The sequence below is a fragment of the Dromaius novaehollandiae genome, chromosome 10, assembly GCF_036370855.1.
Source record: "Dromaius novaehollandiae isolate bDroNov1 chromosome 10, bDroNov1.hap1, whole genome shotgun sequence".
NCBI classification, from domain to species: domain Eukaryota; kingdom Metazoa; phylum Chordata; class Aves; order Casuariiformes; family Dromaiidae; genus Dromaius; species Dromaius novaehollandiae.
The window spans coordinates 26,329,229-26,348,993 of NC_088107.1; positions in this window are offsets into that span (position 1 = coordinate 26,329,229).

A 19,765-nucleotide genomic window follows, 5' to 3' on the forward strand; every position below is an offset into this window, starting at 1 on the left:
AAAGGGAGCATAAAATCCATTTCAGTGAAAACTGATTGCAACAGGAACAGGTAAAATTAAAATCTGAAATTCATTTCTACTCTTCTATGATGACAGAAAAGCAGAGGTGAACAAGTTCATCTTTCCCATCTTGAACAGTCTTCACTGACAACTACAAGTCTTCTTCACGCTCTTCATGCCACTATACTTATCCAGCCTGCTGGGCAATGCAGTCATCCTGTTTGTGAGGATACACAAACCCCAGGTTCACATGCCTGGGAACTTTCTCCTCTCTAGCTTTTCCTACCTGGATATATTCTGCTCCACAGTTACTGCATCTGAGATGCTTGGGGCTTCCTCTCAAAGTATCAGAATTTCTTTTATGCTGCCTGCCTGGTCCAGCTTGACTTCTTCCACTTCCTGGGAAGTACTGCAATCATTACATGGCCAGAAAAGCAGAGGTGAACAAGTTCATCTTTCCCATCTTGAACAGTCTTCACTGACAACTACAAGTCTTCTTCACGCTCTTCATGCCACTATACTTATCCAGCCTGCTGGGCAATGCAGTCATCCTGTTTGTGAGGATACACAAACCCCAGGTTCACATGCCTGGGAACTTTCTCCTCTCTAGCTTTTCCTACCTGGATATATTCTGCTCCACAGTTACTGCATCTGAGATGCTTGGGGCTTCCTCTCAAAGTATCAGAATTTCTTTTATGCTGCCTGCCTGGTCCAGCTTGACTTCTTCCACTTCCTGGGAAGTACTGCAATCATTACATGGCCATTTGTACTTATTTGCTCTGTATTTTAGTAAGCAGCCCATATGGCTTTCCACAGCTGGCAGCTAGTCAGTTGAGCCGTTGGCTTCATGCATGTTCTGAAGCTCACAGTAATGACCTTCTGGCTGCACCTCTGTGGCCCCAGCCACATCCACCACTTTTACAACATCAAGGCCTCATTGAGACTACCCTGAAAAAGCAATAGATGAGTCTGAACCTCCTCAATAGCATCACTGGGTCCTTTCATCTTCACACTTACTCCTACACCTACACATAGTGTCATCATATTTGCCCTGACCCTTCTCCTGCCAGTCACACCCTGAAAAACAATGAGATAAAATCTGCCATGAAGAAACTCATTGGCAGGAAAATGCGCCTTCAAAGAGCTTGAATAAAGCTAAAGTAATCTCCTTTTCCATTGCAAAGAAAAACTAATGCCATGCCTTACAGGGAATGGGAACTTTGCCCAGTAGTTCCTGGAGGAAGGGGATATGTGTCTACAATGTAGATGTCTGAATATGAGTTAGTCATATTTCTTCCCATGCTGTTTCAGTCCCAAATCCCTGAAGTAATGTGAGGATTGTGTCAGACCATATCAGTCACTGTACCCAAGATATGGTCTGGCTTAATTTCCAGACAGCAGGACATCTCCTGCATTGGCTGCTTGGTCCATCTCCACTTATTCTGCTTCCTGGGTAGCACAGAGGCCATGCTGTTAGCTGCCATGGCCTATAATTGATACCTGACCATTTGCAGCCATCTGCATTTTATGCAGAGGTATGGACCTCATGGCTGTATTTCTGTGGCACCACTTCTTCTGTGACATCAAACCCCTGCTGAGTCTGGCCTGCAGCAGCACCCACCTTTAAGCATCCTTAACCTTGCCGCTGGAAACATTGCATTGGTGAACATCATAATCACATTCCTTTCTTACTTGTACAGCATCATCTTCCTTCTTAAGAAAGTCTGATCAAGCAGAAGCAGAAGCAAAGCCCTTACCACTTGCAACTTCCACATCACTGTGGTATCTTTTGTCTCCATGCCAGTCCTTGGTAACCACAGGCCTGGCTCCTCTGTAATATCTCTTCAAAAAGACATGATTCCCACACTCATGTACAGTGTAGTCACTCTTGTCATAAATCCTTTGAACCCTGAGAATAAGGAGCTGAAATGTACCTGAAAAAAAGAATTAGTAGAAAACTCCTCCATTTAAGATGATGAAGAAAATCATCTCTCAACCACCCAATTATGATTCCATTATTTAAATCTTGCTAGACTAATACAGTTGTTTTATGCGCCTAGGAGCCTCTCCCATCCTCCTTATTTCCTACCCTGAATGCTCAGATGTGACAATTATATGTGTCTTGCTACAGTGCTTGGATTTAGTTCAGCTTTCAGTTTTCTGTGGGATAATTGCACCAACTTCTGTAGGTATTTAAAGTCAAGCTACTGGTTTATATGTAGAACAATAACACCATTTTTATATTCCTTGATGGATTATATTTTAGTTTTAATTCTAATGCAGCGTTCAGGAATGGTAGAAGGCCATTATTAACCCAGTTAAACAAATAAATCTACACAACTGAAGCATACATAGAGTATTTAACTGACATTTAAATACTGTGGAAATATATGAATTTTCCAATGGATGTGAGCAGGGACAGACTTGCTAGAAATTTTAATTATGCTTTTCCATGCCAACCCCCCAAATCTGTATACATCTGGAGGAGGTCAGCAAACCTGAAGAGAAGTGAAAGCAGAAAGGGTAGCGTGGGAGTCTCTGGGAGGCAGCATAATGGGGGAAGCTCTTACATTTTCCCTGTGAAAACTTGGAGCTCATCTTAGAAGCCTGTTCACAAATGCAGATAGCATGGGAAACAAACAGGTAGAAAGAGAAGTCTGTGCACAGCTGCAGAGTTATGATCTCATTGGGATTACCGATGAGTTATAGGAGAGCTTGTATGACTCAGTGCTGCAATGGAAGCATATAAGCTCTTCAGGAAAGATGGGCAAGGAAGACAAGAAGGACTGCGCTCTGTGCAGAGGAGTGTCTTGAGTGCAGAGAGCTTTGACTTGGAATAGATGGTGAGCCAACCAAGAGCTTATGGAAAGGACAAACCAACATGGTTGACCTTGTGGTACAACAAATCATATGATCAAGGAGAGGAAGTAGATGAAGTCTTCTTTACAGAGCTGGAGGAAGACTCATAGTTGTAGGCCCTGACATACTCATGGGGGATTTTAACCACCCTGATATCTGCTGGAAGAGCAATAGGGATGGGCATAAGCAATGCAAGAGATTTCTGGAGTTCATTGAAGATAATTTCCTGACGCAGCTGATTGATGAGCCGACCGGAGAATATGCTCTGCTAGACCCTTCTCACAAACAAGGAAGAACTTGTTGGGAATGTGAAGGTAGGTGGTAGCTTTTCATGCAGTGACCTTGGAGGGTGTTAAAATTCTGAGAGGAGTAAATAAGATAAACAGTAGAATCGTAACCCTAGACTGCAAGAGAATAGATTTCTGCATGTTCAGGGATATTCTTGGCTGTCAGAGAGCTGCTATCTTATGGGAGACTGCTTTGAAGGGCTAATGGGCCCAGGACAGCTGGTTGAACTTCAAAGACAACCTTCTCAGAGCACAAGGAAGGTATATCTGAGATGCAGATAGTCAAGCAGGTGTAGCAGGAGCCCAACATGTTTGAATAGGGAAGCTGGGCCTATTGCTCAATGGGGAGGAGGACCTAGTGACAAGGAACAAGGAAAAGGCTGAGGTATTCAAATGCCTTTTTTGCCTCAATTTTCACTGCTCAGGTTTGCCACAGCTGTCTCTAGTCCCTGAGCCCAGTAACAGAATCTGTGGAAGTGAAGCAATATCCACAATGGAGGAAGATATAGTTAGGGCACTGTCAAGCCAATTGTATGTACACAAGTAAGTCCATGGGACCAGATGGGAAGCATCGGAGGATGTTGAGGGAGCTGGCCAATGTCATTGCAAGACTGTCATCTTTGAAAGGTCATGACAACTGTAGGAGGTTCCCAATGACTTGAAAAGGGAAAACATCACATCCATTTTCAATAAAGAGAACCCTGGTAACTACAGGCCAGCCAGGATAACCTCAGTCCCTGGGAAGGTTACAGAGCATATTCTTCTGGAAGGCATGTCTAGGACAGAAGGCATGGGAAGGACAGAAGATGACCGGAGACAGCCAGCATGGATTTGACAAAGGCAAACTGTGCCTGACAAACTTGATTGTTGCCTATGATGAGACCACCATTTCTGTGGACAACGGAACCTTGATTATCCAAACTTAAGCAATGTCTCTGCCTTGTCTCTGATGGCATCCCTATAGCCAAATTGGTGAGATATGGAATGGATAGTTGGATGACAAACTGAGTGAAATAGTTTGGACCTGTAGTGAGAACACCTGTGGAAGATCTGGTGAGGAGTCAGGGGACGGCAGAATACGTGATAGCAGCCTCAGAGTGTGCTCTCTACACACTGACTGAAACCCGTCAAGGCCAGACATGCATATTCTGTTTTGTCAACAATGTCTAGCTGCTTTGCATCCAGTAGCTACCCAAGGTTAGCACAGCTGGGATAAGGAAATAGTTCTAGTAGATAGAAGGAGCCCTTAGGATACAACAGAGTGAATCCTGCCTGGGCATCCGACTCATGCGCCTAGCAGCCTCCCATCAGTGATCCCTCTGTGCAGTTCCCAGGGCTCCCTGCACAGCCTGGAGTGTAAGTCCTTTATTAAATCTACCCTGTTTAACCCCCCATGAACCTTGAGTGTCTCTCTACGCCAGTATCCAACCCTCCCCTTTCCTGCCTTGTGGTCACAGGATCATTGGGCGCAAAGAGTGCTGATTTGTGGTACAAAGTCCAACTAGTGTTAGAAAGGGCCCTATGTGTTGGTGGACAACAGGTCATCACTTGTGAGACCACATCTGGAGTACTGTGCCCCACTTTGGGCTGCCCAGTACAAGGGGCACTTTGATGTGGGAGCAAATCCAGCAGAAACCTCCCAGGTGGTTGGGGTCTGACACATATGCTATAGGAGGACAGGCTGAGAAAGCTTTATTTCTTCAGCTTGGAGAAGTGATGACAAAACATCTAGTTGCTGTCTTCATCTAACTAATAAAAGGGTTTTTAAAGAAGATGAAGCCAGGCTTTTTTGAAATTGTACAGTGAAAGAACAAAAGGCAGAAAGTTGGAACACGGGAAATTCTTGTAAGAGCCCTGAGAGCATGCCCTCACCACCCCAGGCTCCTCCCCCACTGGACATTTAGCTGCCTGGGCCCAGGGGCAACTTAGCAAAAGTACAGCTGAGGTCTGCCCCCTTCTATCTGGTGACCTTAGAGCTCTTCCAGACAACTCTGCAGGCAGAGCTCAGCAAGAGTTGACCACCCTCCGCATGGCAGCTGCTTAAGCTGAGTCTCTAGTGGTTGGCCTCCATCTCAGCTACAGCACCCACTGCCTGGCAGCCATGCCTGCACCTGGCCATGGGCCCCACTGACCCAGCCTGGGACCCTGACCTACAGACTGACTTCCTGATCTGATCTTGGACTTGCATCATCACCATGGACTTGTCTGGTGATCTGAACTCTTGGTTGAACCTGGCTGCCCTCCCTGGGCCTGCACTGCTCACTCACTCAGATACAGTGGGTCAGGGCCCTGGCTGGCTAGGTCCCTGCCCTGCCAGCTGTGTTATTGCACTTAGTTTCTGGCTCCCCCATCTGTTATGGAGCACCTGGCCCTCAGTGCTCCCTGACAGTTCCAATATAAAGTATGGTTTGGGGTTTTTCTTTGCACCCTGCAGGTGGTTAAACATGGAAATAAGGGTCAGGAGAGATTGTGGGCTATCTGACTGTGCATACAAGGCTGAGCATAGGCTTCTGTGGGAGCTCCCACTGCTGCTGTCAGTGCAGACCCCTCCGTAGCACAGGCATTGTTAAAAAGCATGTGTGTGTGGTGTTTTCCAAGCTGCTTAACTCTACGTACAAATGAAAAAGAAAGATGGTTTGCTGCCTTGTCCCAGCTGGAGCAACCAGTCTGTGTCTTGCAATGGATTTCCCTCCAGGAAAGAGGAAGAGCTGCTCAACCCCGTGAGCTATTCGACAGGCATTTGTATGGCCACTGTGGCAAACATAGCTTTGTCTGGATCACCTCTCCTTTCAGCTAGGATGCTCAGGAGCAAGAAGTGCAAGCCAGGTCCTGGACAGGGGAATTGGGATCTCTGGGTGCTATAGGGCCCTCCCTCAGGGACCCCCACCAAGGTAAGTATTGCCACAAGGCCAACACTGAACAGCCCAGGGACTGGCTGAAGCCCAGAGGGGAGAAATAACATTCTCCAGATTTGGCTGCCAGCAGTGTGCTGGAGCTGGGAGAGAACCAGGTGTTCAGGCTTCCAGTCAGCCCCTCCCCCACTCTATCCCACAGACTCCTGCCCTTCCCCTTCCCACTCAAACCTGAAAGGAAGGAGAGAGTCTTTGTGCACCAGCCCCTACACTACCCTGCTGCTCAGCCCCACTGACCCAGGGCTGTGGGCACAGCAGGTGCAGATGTGGGCTGGGCACTGTGCTTTGTGGGGAATATGGGAGTGTATGCTGTGCTGTATTTGGGCACGTGTGTGGAGCAGGGGTGTGTGCAGTGTCAATGGTGTGAACAGGTCTCTTATTCCCATTTGTACTCACAGCTATTAAGGGGGATCTTTGGCCACACCATCCTGCATACTTCTGCAATATGCACATTTAATGGTAAGTTCTCTTGTTTCAAACCAGCTGCAGGAGGTTTCTTGCAGACTAAGCCACTTGCATCAGCTCTGTGAGTTCTGAGTTGATTCAATCACATCCACATGTCTGAAGATGAGCACTCAAAGGGTGAAACAAGACAAGGGAAGAGAAGATGAAAAAAGAAGAATCAGAGATTGTAAACGCAACAGCTCATGAAATTACTGTCAGTCTGTCTCATTCACTGACATAAATAAGTGCAATGTCTAACGAACATGAGCAGCATTATTGTGTTAAGGGTAGACTACATAAACTGGGGCTGCTGGCTATACGGCAGAGGAAAATACAAGTTACCCTTTTACCCACCCTGAGATCTGCCCTGTGGTAAGTTTTCATCACTTCTGCAGCACCTTTGCTAAGGCAGGCTGAAAGAATACAAAAAGACAGATGCCCATACCCTCTATTAGAACTGCTCTGGCTTTCAGGATCAAGGTGCTCTGAAAGACAGGAAATAAACTCTGCTGCTTCATCTGGCTTTTCACAGCCAATGGACAAGCTGCATCAATCTCCTAGCAAACATCAGCAAGTTGTACAGTCTGTTGCAGCAAGTGTTTCCCATAAATGCCTGGCCTGTTGCTTTCTTGGCTCTATTGATAGCAGATCTGCCCTTCTCAAGCAACACCGTCCACAGCACAAGACAGGAGCACAGCTCCCCTCACCTTGCTCAGTGTGCTTTCAATAGGACCAGCAAGAGAAGGACCAGAGTAACATTTTGCCTCTGGTCTCCTGTGGGATCTTGCCAAATCCTTTCTTTCCTTCCACAAGTGGCATTAAACTCACCCACAGACAGTCTTGCTTGTCAGGCCTCTTTCAAGAGGACACTGAAAACCTGCAGAGCAGCTGCCAACAGAAAGTACCCACGACAACCCCCATAAAAGCTGCATTTCATTTACCAAGGGAAGGTGTTAATCACCAGGACTTTCACACAGCATCTGCTCTAAAACTGACTGATGGCACTCTAATTTCTGAGGTCTGACAAGGCTTCCTCATCATAACTTGAGGAAAATTCCCCCCAAAAGGCAATACAGTACCTGCTGTCATTCTTCCCACTGAGATCAGACTCTTGCTGTGCTGAGAAGCACATTCATTCTTCAGAGATGCCAACACACAGTGCTCCCAAACGTCCACATATGACTCTGCAGTGACTGACCAAACATGTCGCAGGTTGTTTACACATGGCAGAGAGAGAGCACAGGTGGCAAAATATAAGCAACTAAACCTTGTGTTCAGTAACTGTAGAGGGTCAACTTCAGCTACAGGAATCTGGTGCCACTAACAGACTAGAGAACACCATAAGCACAGGCTGCTGCAAGAAGAGCCTCTTGAAAGGGATCTTAAACTCATGACTGCAATTTCTCTACCACTTTCTCTGAAGCTGTATGTTTGGTATTTGTTGTCATGGCCTACAGTAAATTTCTCTTAGAAAAGCCCTATCTGTTCTGGTTGGAAGTGTTCCAAAAAAGGTCAGATCGTTTTTTTTTTACTGAAAGAGTATAAGTTTGAAGAAATTCTTATGTAAATGTTATCTAATATCAGCTGCCTTCTTATGCTAAGTATCTGCCTTCTTATGTGAGCTGTCCCTAACTTTTGGGGCGTTTCCTGTGTGGGCTGCTGGCAGCAAGACATAACACCACAATGCCCAGCTGATGCAACATCGATTCAGAAAATTTACTTACCTATTTACTTTATTTTGCCTATTTACTGCATGCTGTTGCCAATTATTCTATGCCCACATCCTCCACACACATGTTATCACAGGGGAGCCATCCAGCCCATTCACTAGGTCCCCCCCACCATTGGGGGCAAGGGGCAGTGGTGCTGGCAGTGGGGCTGCTTTCCTTCAAGGAGCTCCAAAAGGTTCTAATAGGGCTGTGACCACGGGACAAAGTGATATGTAAAAGAGGGGGAAACTGAACTGCAAGCCAGACTTCCCAGACTGCACCAGACTAGTTTAGTCTGGCTGACTTAGTGGGGTTTCTTTGGATGCAGGAAACTTTTTCAAGCAGTGTGTCTAAGATCCATTTTAATGTGTTTCTCTGGACTGCTGCTCCCACTGCAGCCCCCCAGATGCTGCTCAGAGCTGTGTTTTAGAACTCCTAGGAAAATTTTGGCCAGATTGCTTGTGTCCTTGCAAGGCATCCTTCCCAATGTTCTCTTCAGTTCTGAAAACTGTCTTTAAGAGTGGCTTTGAGAGAGACTGTCACCATATATCACACAGTGCCCTTTTTTTGCTCCATGACACTTGCTTTTGCCTGAGACCTGTGACCCTGTAAGAAGCCTGAAGGATGTTTCCAGAGCAACTCTGTAAGTTTGAGCTATTTTGCTTTTCAAGTGCCTTGAAAGCTGACCACTTGCCATTGTTATTTTCATACTCGTAGATCAGGATGAAGAGTTGCTAAATTCCATCTCTGCTGGTTTCACCAACTGAGCTGCCTTTGCCTGAGTCCTTCCATGTGTCTAAAATTGTCAGTCCATAAAATAAAAGAATTCTTGTTCTTCTTGATGGTTAGAGGATTAGCTAGGTTGTTCCGCATTTGGGAAAGAAGTAGAATTCTAAGTTGAGGGAATGCTTCTCACTGTGATTCAGACATAAGGCCCTTCTGTCTTCAGTTACATAATCTCTCCTCCCACACAATCCTCCCATTAGAAAATGGTGCTAATAATTACTTGCAGGACTTTCTCCAGTTCCTAAGTTTCATTGGTTAAGTGTAGGTAATGCCTAGGCAGAAGCTAACCTTCTTTTGGGGTAGTAAAAAGTACCTAATGTGTGTTTAGCTGCACTGTGAGCATTGTGAAGATAGGGCTGGTGTGAGCAGTGCCATCAGTAATCTCTGAGCTCCTGGGTCTGTGTGCTGTAGAAATGCCCTCCTGTCGAAACAGCAGAGATGTTGTGAGATTTTCCTGCAACGTATGACCTAGATCTCCATCTTTCATGTGTCACATTTAGGACTGTAACACATCAGAGGTCTTTGATTTTGCTGTCCAAGTATACTTTCATTGGAGAATGGATGCAAAGGTTCTTTGAAGGGAAAAAAGGAAATATTGCCCCCCCCCCCCCCAAAAAAATGGTATGAGGTACATGTACAGAAATGTGTCCTTTTCAGAGAAGATGAGGCAGAACAGAGAGGCAAGAGATGGCCTGATCAGCCTTTGTGAGGCCACTTCATCTCTGCTTCCTCGAGGCTGGAACTGAACTGGGATAGGGCTGTGAATGGATGTTCCAAGTCCAAGTCCATGTTCCAAGACCTTGGAGGAATAGATCTGAATTCAAGGATGGACAACTGGCATTTCTGTGTTCTTGGGCCCTTGGGGGTCTGCCGGCTGCTGCTATGTCTGGTCCTGTGCCCTCTGTGTTCCTGATTCACAGCTGCATGTTGTCTGGCAATCCTGTGCGAGGTGCAGGGTCATGCCTTCAGTTTCTGAAGCTCTTGATGCTTCCCTGAGTCTTTGAGATTGTACTGACTCTTTTTAGGAAGTCATCTTCTCACTCCTTAATGGCTTTCTGTTGAACCTCAGCCTTCATGGCATCTTCTCATCCCAAGCAGTAATTGATTCCAATCCCTCAAAGAGATGGATAGTTAATCAAAGCAGTCAGAGCCATTTCTCCACTTTGTGCCTGTCTGGAGCCTTACAGACAGCTGAGACACCACGTCACAAGACATTTGGTCTCTTGGGGTGATGAGTGGTTCTGAGACACCTGTCCTTGGTCAGCTGTGGAGGTGGAGGCTCCAAAGATGCTGGTCCCTTGCGAATATAATCTCAGAATAACAGATCTATTGAGCTGCAATGTGGAGGGACAACACCCTTCTCAATGCAGGGCCCAGTAGATGCAGTTGCTCCAGGCTTTGTCCAGCCAAGTTTTGAACATCCCCAAAGATGGAGAGCCTAGAACTTCTCCACACCTTGGTGCCACAGTTTGGCCACCCTCATGGTGAAAAAGGTTTGTTCTTACCATCTTATTATAATTTCCCATGCTCCAAGGTGCCCCTGTTTCCTCTCATGTTACCTTACACCTCCAAGAAGAGTCTGTCTCTGTCTTCTCTATGCCCTCCATAAGGTAGCTGTGCATGGTGGGAAGATCCCCCTTGGCCCTCTCTTGTCTAGACTGAACAAACCCAGCTCTCCCAGCCTCTCCTTATATGTCACATGCTCCAGTCCTCTACCATCTTGGTGGCCTGCATGTCAGTGCCTTTCTGGAACCGGGGAGCCAAGACAGGACCTAGTATCCTGATGTGGTCTCACTTGTGCCAGAAAGAGTGGCAGAATGTCTCTGGTGGCTCAGTTGTCTGTGCTCTTGTGAATAGATAGATTATAGAGGGCAGGCATTTGACCCTGGCTGTCACGACTATCTAAGGCCAGCAGAACTGATAATAACCCACAAGTTCTTTTCTTACAGATTTCTCCACTCAGGTAGGTTCCCAGTCTGGTCCTGGAGACCCTGTGGATGGAAGGAAGATGACAAAGTGTGTCCCTGTAGCTGTCAATACCTTTGTCAACATTGTGACCCCTCTGTGACAGCAGTTGCAAGTGAATGAGATGAAGTTACATATGGATGCAAAGACTTCGATAAATGCACCTGGCTTCCAGGGGTGACTTGGGGTGTGAGTTTTCCTCATGGTACCTCTGCCCTCCTTCACATTCCTTGTCCCACAAATGCTGTTACTGCTGGCCCACTCAGCTAATGCTGTTGTGCCCCTTCCTTTCTTAGAGGATAGCAGTGCCCTGTAAGAGGAGTTAAAGACCCTTATAATAAACTACATCATCTCTTAAATGCCTTTGTCTAAGTTTCCCAAAGCCTCCTTATTTTGAATTAAAGAAGTCTTACAGCACTTGGGCTTCTCACTTTGTGAGGGATAAAGATGTTGCCCTTAGCACCCAGACATCAGTCAATGTATCACAAGTCCAGGTATGGAATCCAGGCTCCCTGCTCCAGAGCCTATACTACCAGAAGAGCTGGCATTTCACCAGACTTCCAGTCTGGGGCTGTCTCATTGCCTGGGACTCATTTCAAAACCTCAGCACCATTTTTCCCTTCATGGATCATGGATCCTTTTTTTCCAACTAAGGAAAGAAAAGAGACAGAGGTTACTTTGGGCTCAGGATTCTTGCAGGACTCTCAAATGTTTCTAAGTTGTGTCTATAACTTTTGCATTAATTAAAAAAAATCCCCTAACCCCCATCCCTACCTAGATGTTCATGGAGGGGGGGAGGGGGGAGGTAGGCAGCAGCCTACTCTGCCCACAGGGTGCAGCATCCTGTCCCTCTAAAAGCATCAGCATCACCTAAGGATCGAGCTCTGACCCTGGTCTTGTGCTGAGCATTTCCACACGCCTTTGGAGCCCAGGCTAACTTGGCCAACTTCTGGTGTTACCACAAGAGCTTCTCTGTGTGTCTGGGATGAGGAACCAAGGAAAGGCCATGAGCAGAGCACTGCCTGGGGAGCGTGCAGATATTGAGCGTCCTATGTCCATCTCTGCTTTCTGGCACTTGGTTGTATCTAGCAGAATGGCCAACTCTGTGGGGCAAAGAAGGTGTGTTTGTACACTGTCTGGCACAGCAGAGGTCTGGCATCAGGTCAATGCCCATTGCAGTGCTGAGTTGAGGCGACAATATCAGAAAACCTTTCCAGTGAAGCTTCTCTATCTGACTGAGAGACTATCAGGAAAAACTGAAAGAGCAAGGAAAGCATCTTAAGGGGCAGTTAGAAAAACACTGAATCCCTACTAACACTAGTGTTCCCTTATACCCTTTGCTCCCCAAAGAATCACTACAGAAAGAGGAAGATACTGGTGGAGGATATTCAGAATTCCTTTGCCCTCCCCCTGTAATATGGGAGCTGCTACATTGCCATTGTAACGCAAAGCCTGGGTGCCAGGGGCAGGCTGTGGCCAAAGCAAATTAAGAATGTTATTCTGATGGAGCAAAAGCAGGAAAAGAATAAGTGTTTGATGGTCTTTTACAAGAGAAACAAAAAGGAAAAGGTTGCATTTTCCAGTAGCAACAGCTAGGGCTGCTGTGAGGACAGACTGCTTTAGTATGTGCTGCTGCTGCCTCACAGCTCCAGCTACCGTGGGTGTCTGGTTAGCTACAAGGAGACTGGACAGGGATACCAAACACTCTTCAGGCAGAGCTATCAATCAGAGGTAGTTTTGGGAAACGAGCAGAAGGTTTTAAGAAATGATAAAACACTGGAGTTAGTCCAGGCTGTAATATTTACTAACTGCAACAGGCCATAAGCAGCCTGGGCTATAGTATCTGCTAGTAATGATGTGTAGCAGTGGGACTGACAAAGCATGATAGGGATGAAGCACTGTGTTAGAGGGGTACTAGGAGTCCTAGGCCTGGTGTAAACCTTGCAGATGGAGAATCAGGGAGTAAAGAGGGTAGCATCTTTTTTCTGGCTTCTTTAACATGCTTTCCAGGCAAGTTTAGAAGTAAAGAAAAGAGCCACGCGCAAAAGTATATCTGTCTTTTATCAGAGGTAAAGCAGCTAGATCAAAAAGTTCAAGCAGCACCAAGCTCAAAACATATTAACATAAAAGAAGCAGTTTACATTTAGTGTTAGTATTGTTAAATTTAGTACTGTGTTCTCAAGTAATTATATGGTAATATATGCATGAAAGAAATAAAGAAAAAAAGGATTGGAACAGAGGAATGCTAACCAAGTGCTGTCAATACCTGAAAAGCTGAAAAAAACTGGATTAAGAAAGTGTATATGAAAGTTTGAGGAGGGCATAATAAATGATAAAATATTCCAATTGACTTGGGATGGAGTTCATTTTGAAAGGCAACAGTTACACAGTAATGTGTGATTCTAATTGGTGTGCTAACACCAACATTCTGAACACCAGTATTTCACAAAAGGTAAAATGAGAGAGAGAGAGAGAGAGAGAGAGAGAGAGAGAGAGAGAGAGAGAGAGATTATAGTAAAGCTTATGCATTATTGTAATGAGTGCTCATTTAAATTAAATTAAGAAGTTCATCTGTTACAGAGAAAAGATAGAACCAATGAATAATAAACATGGACAGGGTATCAGTGACCAGTCGTTTAAGAATATTAGCTAACGAATTGGATAAAATGTGGTAGCAATTTATTAGATCTTTAACATCACAAGAAAGCTCTGCAAATATAAGTGTTCTGTATTGAGTGCGATCATTTTCTGTCTTATCAGACTTCAGCTAAGCCACACTTGCTTCTGAGAAATTTTTCATCACTTCCCTTTCCACTGTGGGTCGTTATTAAAGATGCCCATGGGGAAATGGGGCTTGTATGTCAGTATTATCCTGATGTGGTGCTTCCAAAAACAAAAGTATCACTTGATCAAAGCCTCTTAGCCTGTCTTCCTTCCTATTTTGTACTAAAAATAAGTCACGAGGCTGTCTGCTTATAGCATAGCAACAACTTCTGCAGTAGCAAACTGAAATATTGTAAATATAAGGTTGTGGCTTCACTGTGAGATTAGAGAGGTGCTCGGGTGCTGGGATGGAGAAAGTTGGCTATAGGACATCTTGATACACTGATAGTAAAGGAAACATGGACAATTAATGCCTGGGTAAACTTAAGTATGGTGGAAGAAAGCTTTTTCAATGTAGTTGAGAGCTAGCTAAGAATTAGAGTTGTACCAAAAGACTTCAATGCTGTGCAGAAAGGTGTCAAGGTTCTCAGGCTTCCTTTGCTCCTCATGTAGTATATAGAACCAGGTAAAGTAGATTGGAAGGAAAAGTAGCTTTTAATTGAATTGAGAATGAAAAATTAATATAATATAATGCTCCTTTATATTAAAAGTTGCTGCCAATTTATTCATTTTTAATGCATTAGCCAGGGTGTTAAATTCAGGTGCTTCAGTAATGAAGAAGGGAAGGGAGGTAACATTGCTTTTAAAAACTTTTCAGTGGTGAATAAGAGAATATGCTGTGACTGTTCCCTTGAGGTAGGAGAGCTGTAAGTAGGCTTTTTGTCAGTCTGAGGATCGGGGATTTTGGCCATTCTTGACAGAATGCCAACTGTAATTGTTCTACACATCTTTTGTACAAAAATGGTTGGTGTTTTTTCACCTGAAGCAGGAGCAGACTTCTTACTCCTAGAGTAACCCTCTGCTGATCTTACAGCAGGTCACAGCTGGAGCTGTCTGAATTTATCTGCAAATCAAGGGCAATGCTACTGAACAAGCAGTTTCCTTAGTGGGATTAGGAGGGAGGAAGTGGAGCCCTAAGCCTTGTGGTGCCAAACTGCCAATATTGTAGAACTGTGATCTAAGGATTATGCTGTTCTGCTTCATATTGTGTTTAATACGCTGACACACTATGGAAGAGTGTGCAACTATCCTGTTTTTCTCCCATGTGGAGTTCAGGTGTGTTCATACTTTTTCACTTTAGGTGTTGTGACAGAGTTCAGAAGATGAGGGCTACATTTCAGGAACTGACAGCAATTTACAAGGAAATCCAACAGACAAGGTCTAGAATTGAGCAGTTGAATGAGAGTGCTGAAAAAGAAACACATACTTTAACAACAATTCATGTTAAATTGTAGATCTTTACCCAGTGCAAAGTTTCTCAGCTATTATATTCTAGATGTGGTAGGTCACTATTCTGTGAAACAAAATGTAATGTTTTTTTGGAGTAAGTGAATGCACTTTTCAGCTCAGTAACATGTCATGCCCTCTAACAGTTTCCAGTGTAGAGACCATGAAAGTCTAGCTGCTAATGTAGCTGGTCTTTCCAAAAGAGAAAGAAGCTAGGTACATGGAAGGCACAGAAGCATTCTTCATGGATTTCATATACTTAACCACATACGGAATAATCAGAGATATCCCAGCTATTGTGCCTTGAAGGTGGAACAATCTCTCTTTCCCTGCTGTGTGGTGAAGTGTTATGTTCTCTATATACAGGTGTGGAGATAGTGTGGAAACAGCGTCTCTAAGTGTCAGGCTGGTCTTTGTGTTTTGGCTTAGCTTCTCTTTTTTTGCTCCACTCCCTAGCTGTAAGAATGGGCTGGTTCTCATTGGCAGTACTTGCTAATGAACTTGAGGATGCCTTTATAAAACTGTGATCAGTTGATTGTAAATCTGTACATGCCTAAACTCTGAGGCCATTATTTTGGGAGTTTTGGTGATGCCATAGGAATTGCCAATAAACTTGCATGAGTTGGCTTTCTCTGAATAAAGTAGCAGTGTCTGTTTTCTTGTAAAGAACTGGTTGGGGGTAGTGCTCAACTGCTCTAATAGCCTAGAAGTTAGAGCAGCTCTCAGGAAAAGTTCCAGAAAGGTTCTCATACATATTGCAAGGGATTGCTCCAGCTACCTAGTTATTTTGGTGGGCAGTTGTTACCTCCCTTAAGTCCAACTCCTCCCCCTTTAGATTGGAGTCTTCAAGATCTAGCTGGTCAAGAGGGGAATACTGCTTATTGATTAAACAACACACTTTTTAAAAAAACTAATAATATAGTAATTGGCTAATAAACACATCACTATTATTAGTAACATTATTACACAATTACATCACTGCAAGTAGAAGGGAGTTACAATTCTGTTGCTTGTTATTAGTATTGATACACAGCTATACTACGATAAAAACTTGTAAGTGTTATTAATTTGCAATTCCGTTACCTTTCCTCATGCACTTAGTATTAAGGTACAGGTCTGGATGCCATCTCCATGCATGTGAAGGGTAAGAAGGTGATCAGGAGTGGTCAGCATGGATTCACCAAGGGGAAATCATGCTTAAGCAGTCTGATAGCCTTCTGTGATGGAATGACTACCTATGGAGATGAGGGGATATCAAGGGATATTGTCTACTGTAACTTCAGTAAGGCTTTTGACACTGTCTCCCATAACATTCTCATAGGCAAGCTGAGGAAGTATGGGCTAGATGAGCAGACAGTGAGGTGGCTTGAGAACTGGCTGAATGGCAGAGCTCAGAGGGTTGTGATCAGCAGTGCAGAATATGGTTGGAGGCCTGTAGCTAGCGGTGTCCCCCAGGGGTCTGAGTGACCTCCTCCAAGGGTATACAGACCACTCTGGATATTCATGAACTCTATCCCTCCCAGCTAGAATTCATCACAATCTCCAAGATATCAGAGTGCATAAGATGTCCATTTGGGCATGTAGACCTATTCTCTTTTTCCATATTAAGCAAACGTACAAAAGGATAAAGAATAGCACTAATTGCATTCCTATTAACACAACAATAAGTTGTAGCATTAATGTCATGCAGCAGTAGCTCTTGGTGACCATCCCATGAATATGTCATACCAGTGATGTAGAGTTAATTGTTCACTCTCCGGCCCTAATTTCAAAAGGTTTGTATTTTTCTAAAATATCATCAGTCTTGCAGTTTGTTGTCAGCTCTCCAGCTTTTCAATTTCTTTATGAGTGTTGTCATGCTGCTGGAATACATCATCCCATCAAGTCCAGTCAATTTCCAGACTGATGTCATTATTCCATTTAACCTTAAAAGGATTCTGTTTTAGTGAAAGCATAGTCTGTGGGGCAATTGAGTATACAACATTACCCATGGTTACAAGCATGATGCTACATCTCTATTCTTCTAGTGGAGACACAGAAGTTGTGTTATGCTCCCATATTGCTTCTGCTGGTGAGACAACAACATATACCTCACACTGTTATCAAATGCCATTGGAGTTTCCATGCTGGCTTGTTTCCACTAACGTGTGGTTATACCTTCTTGTGGTCCGCAAGGTTCTATAGATGGCACAGAGCTAGTACATGTAGGGGTGTGTGGAATGTGAGAGCACCTGCTTCGTTAAGGATATCTGATCAAGGACCTTTTCAGTGCAAAAAGGGATAATAAGTAAAGGGCAAAGCCATAAATGAAACACATAGAGACACAAACCTGACAGACAAGGGGTAACGGAGACAATGACAAAGACCAAAAGTCTCCACTCACAAATTCATGGGCCGTTAAGAAACTAAAAGCATAGTTTTGGAGAGGGCCAACCTGGACTTTCTAACTGGTAAGAAGGGAGAAATAAGAAATGAGGATATTGGATATCCAAGGAATGACTTTGGGACTATGCAAAGCTTACTAAGGAATGTTTGGGGAAGGAGGTCAGGGAGGAGCAAAGAAAGAAATAGAGAGGAGGGGATAAAAAGGGGCTGGTCACATGTAAGCAGTTGCCAGTCAGTACACTTGTTTGACAGCCTTGTGCCAGATCACTGCAGTCTATCCTATCTTCTTATTAAAACTTTTCTTATCTTTTCATGTGATCTCAATCTCTGTCTCATGTGTAGTAGGGTCTAGGTGCCAACAACTGGGGAGAAAAGAGTAAGTGAATTTGGACGAGCAACTTGAGTCAGACCTCGGACAATGGTAAAACCCATGCCTGTGGTTCCAGCAACTGAGGTGAGTGAGGGGGTCCTAGCATCAGTAGCTGGCAGGACCATGGGGTTATGGGACTGTGTGTCAGGAGTGCTAGCTACTGGGGGGACAGACGTGAGTGAATTTGAGGCCCGTAACTGGAGTCAGACCTTGGGTGATGGTGGCCCCCATGTCTGTGGTGCCAGCACAGGAGCAAGTGATGGTCCTAGCATCAGCTACTGGAAGAGGACTGCAATCAGGCCTCATGTGTCCTATGTGACAGCTTTTGTTCTGGGCAGTGCATGAAAGTGAATGGAGGGTCTCAGCATCAGCATCTGGAGCTGGAAACACAGGTCATAGTGCCCATTTGCCTGGACAACAGCTGCTGGGAGAGGATGGGCGGGGGCAGAATATTTGCATTTTGCCCTAAGTCAGCATGAGTGGGTATGTGTATATTTAATTTGCTAGAAAACTTCAAGCTGGGCTAGCCCATGAGTAGGAGGTCTGTATAGCAGGTAAGGGGGACCAGGGTGTGGGCAGGGATATCACACAGAGGGAGGGCCCAGACTGATACGTGAGGGATCTGCAAGTGTAGGGATGCTTGTGAGATGAGTGTTTGAGTGCATGCATCTTTTCACTACCTAGCAGCAAGTTGGACTAGCCAGAAAGTAAGAAGCTCACATAGCAGGCAAGAGGGCTCCATGCTGATACTTGAGGGATCTCCAAATGTACATGTGCTTGTGAACTACAGAGTGAGGGCATGTGTGCTTTCACAAGTGAACTTCAGTCCTTTTTAACTGGAAAGGAGGAACTTCACTGTCTTTACTTATGTTTTTATGTGATTTCTGATGGTGTTTTATGTGGGTTTTGTTAAAGACAGCGCTGTGCCAGCAGCAATCTATGTAGCCTCCGTGGGTGTGTGCATGTGTGTGTCTCTGGGATACACACTCAGCCTTACTATTGGCGGAACTTGTAAATGGGAGAGCAGCAGCTGTGTTGTGTCCACTGTCCTGAGACGGAGAGACCTCTGGGTCCTCAGGCTCACTGGGCTGGGCTCCAGTAGGAGGGCAGGGAGAATCCCCGGTTCCCGGAGCCTACCAGAGGTGGCAGCCCTCATAACATGCTTTAACAGTACACAAGTACTGTTTAGTTGTCCATTCCTGACAATGGTTGGTTAGACTTCAGGTCTTGTTATATGCACATATTCTCCTTGTAATCCAGGTTCCCACAATCCTATACCCAAAACTAAGTTTTATATCCAATTGTTCATGATCTTCTTTTAATACATCTCCAAACCACCAACCTGTCATTGCACTTCCATCCACTTCCCACGATGAAAATTGCTACCATCCATCTGTTAGTCCTAGCAATATAGAATCTCTCTGTTGTATTCCTCATGAAAATGGAATTAATCTATTATAAAAAGCATCTAACCACTGATTTAGTTTCAGTTGCTAACAGTTGAGCTTGAGGACAGTAAATAGCCAGAGATGCTGTTTGATTTAGTCCCTTAAACTTATTTTTATTAATTTGGCAGTTTTTTCACCACATACCATATTTTATTATCTCAGATGGTTATCATTTCCACTGTATCAGGTAATAATCAAAGGTTTGTAAATGATTTATTTTGTACACGATTCAAAATTCACGCTAGATTACTTAGTTTAGTTGTGTGTGTGTGTAGTTCAGTTGTGTATTCAGTATCAAATGAATTGAAGATTGCAGTTCCTGTACCTACTGCACATTCTACAATTGTGCTGCCAATTTTTGAGCATATCTGTATGCCTTTGCACAAGTGTTTCCCAGTGCAGAGATTTTAGTGAAGCAGGGAAAGTAAAGACTTAATGTCCTATACAGGTTTTGGCAGCATATGGGGACAGACCTTGTGGGTTTGCCTTA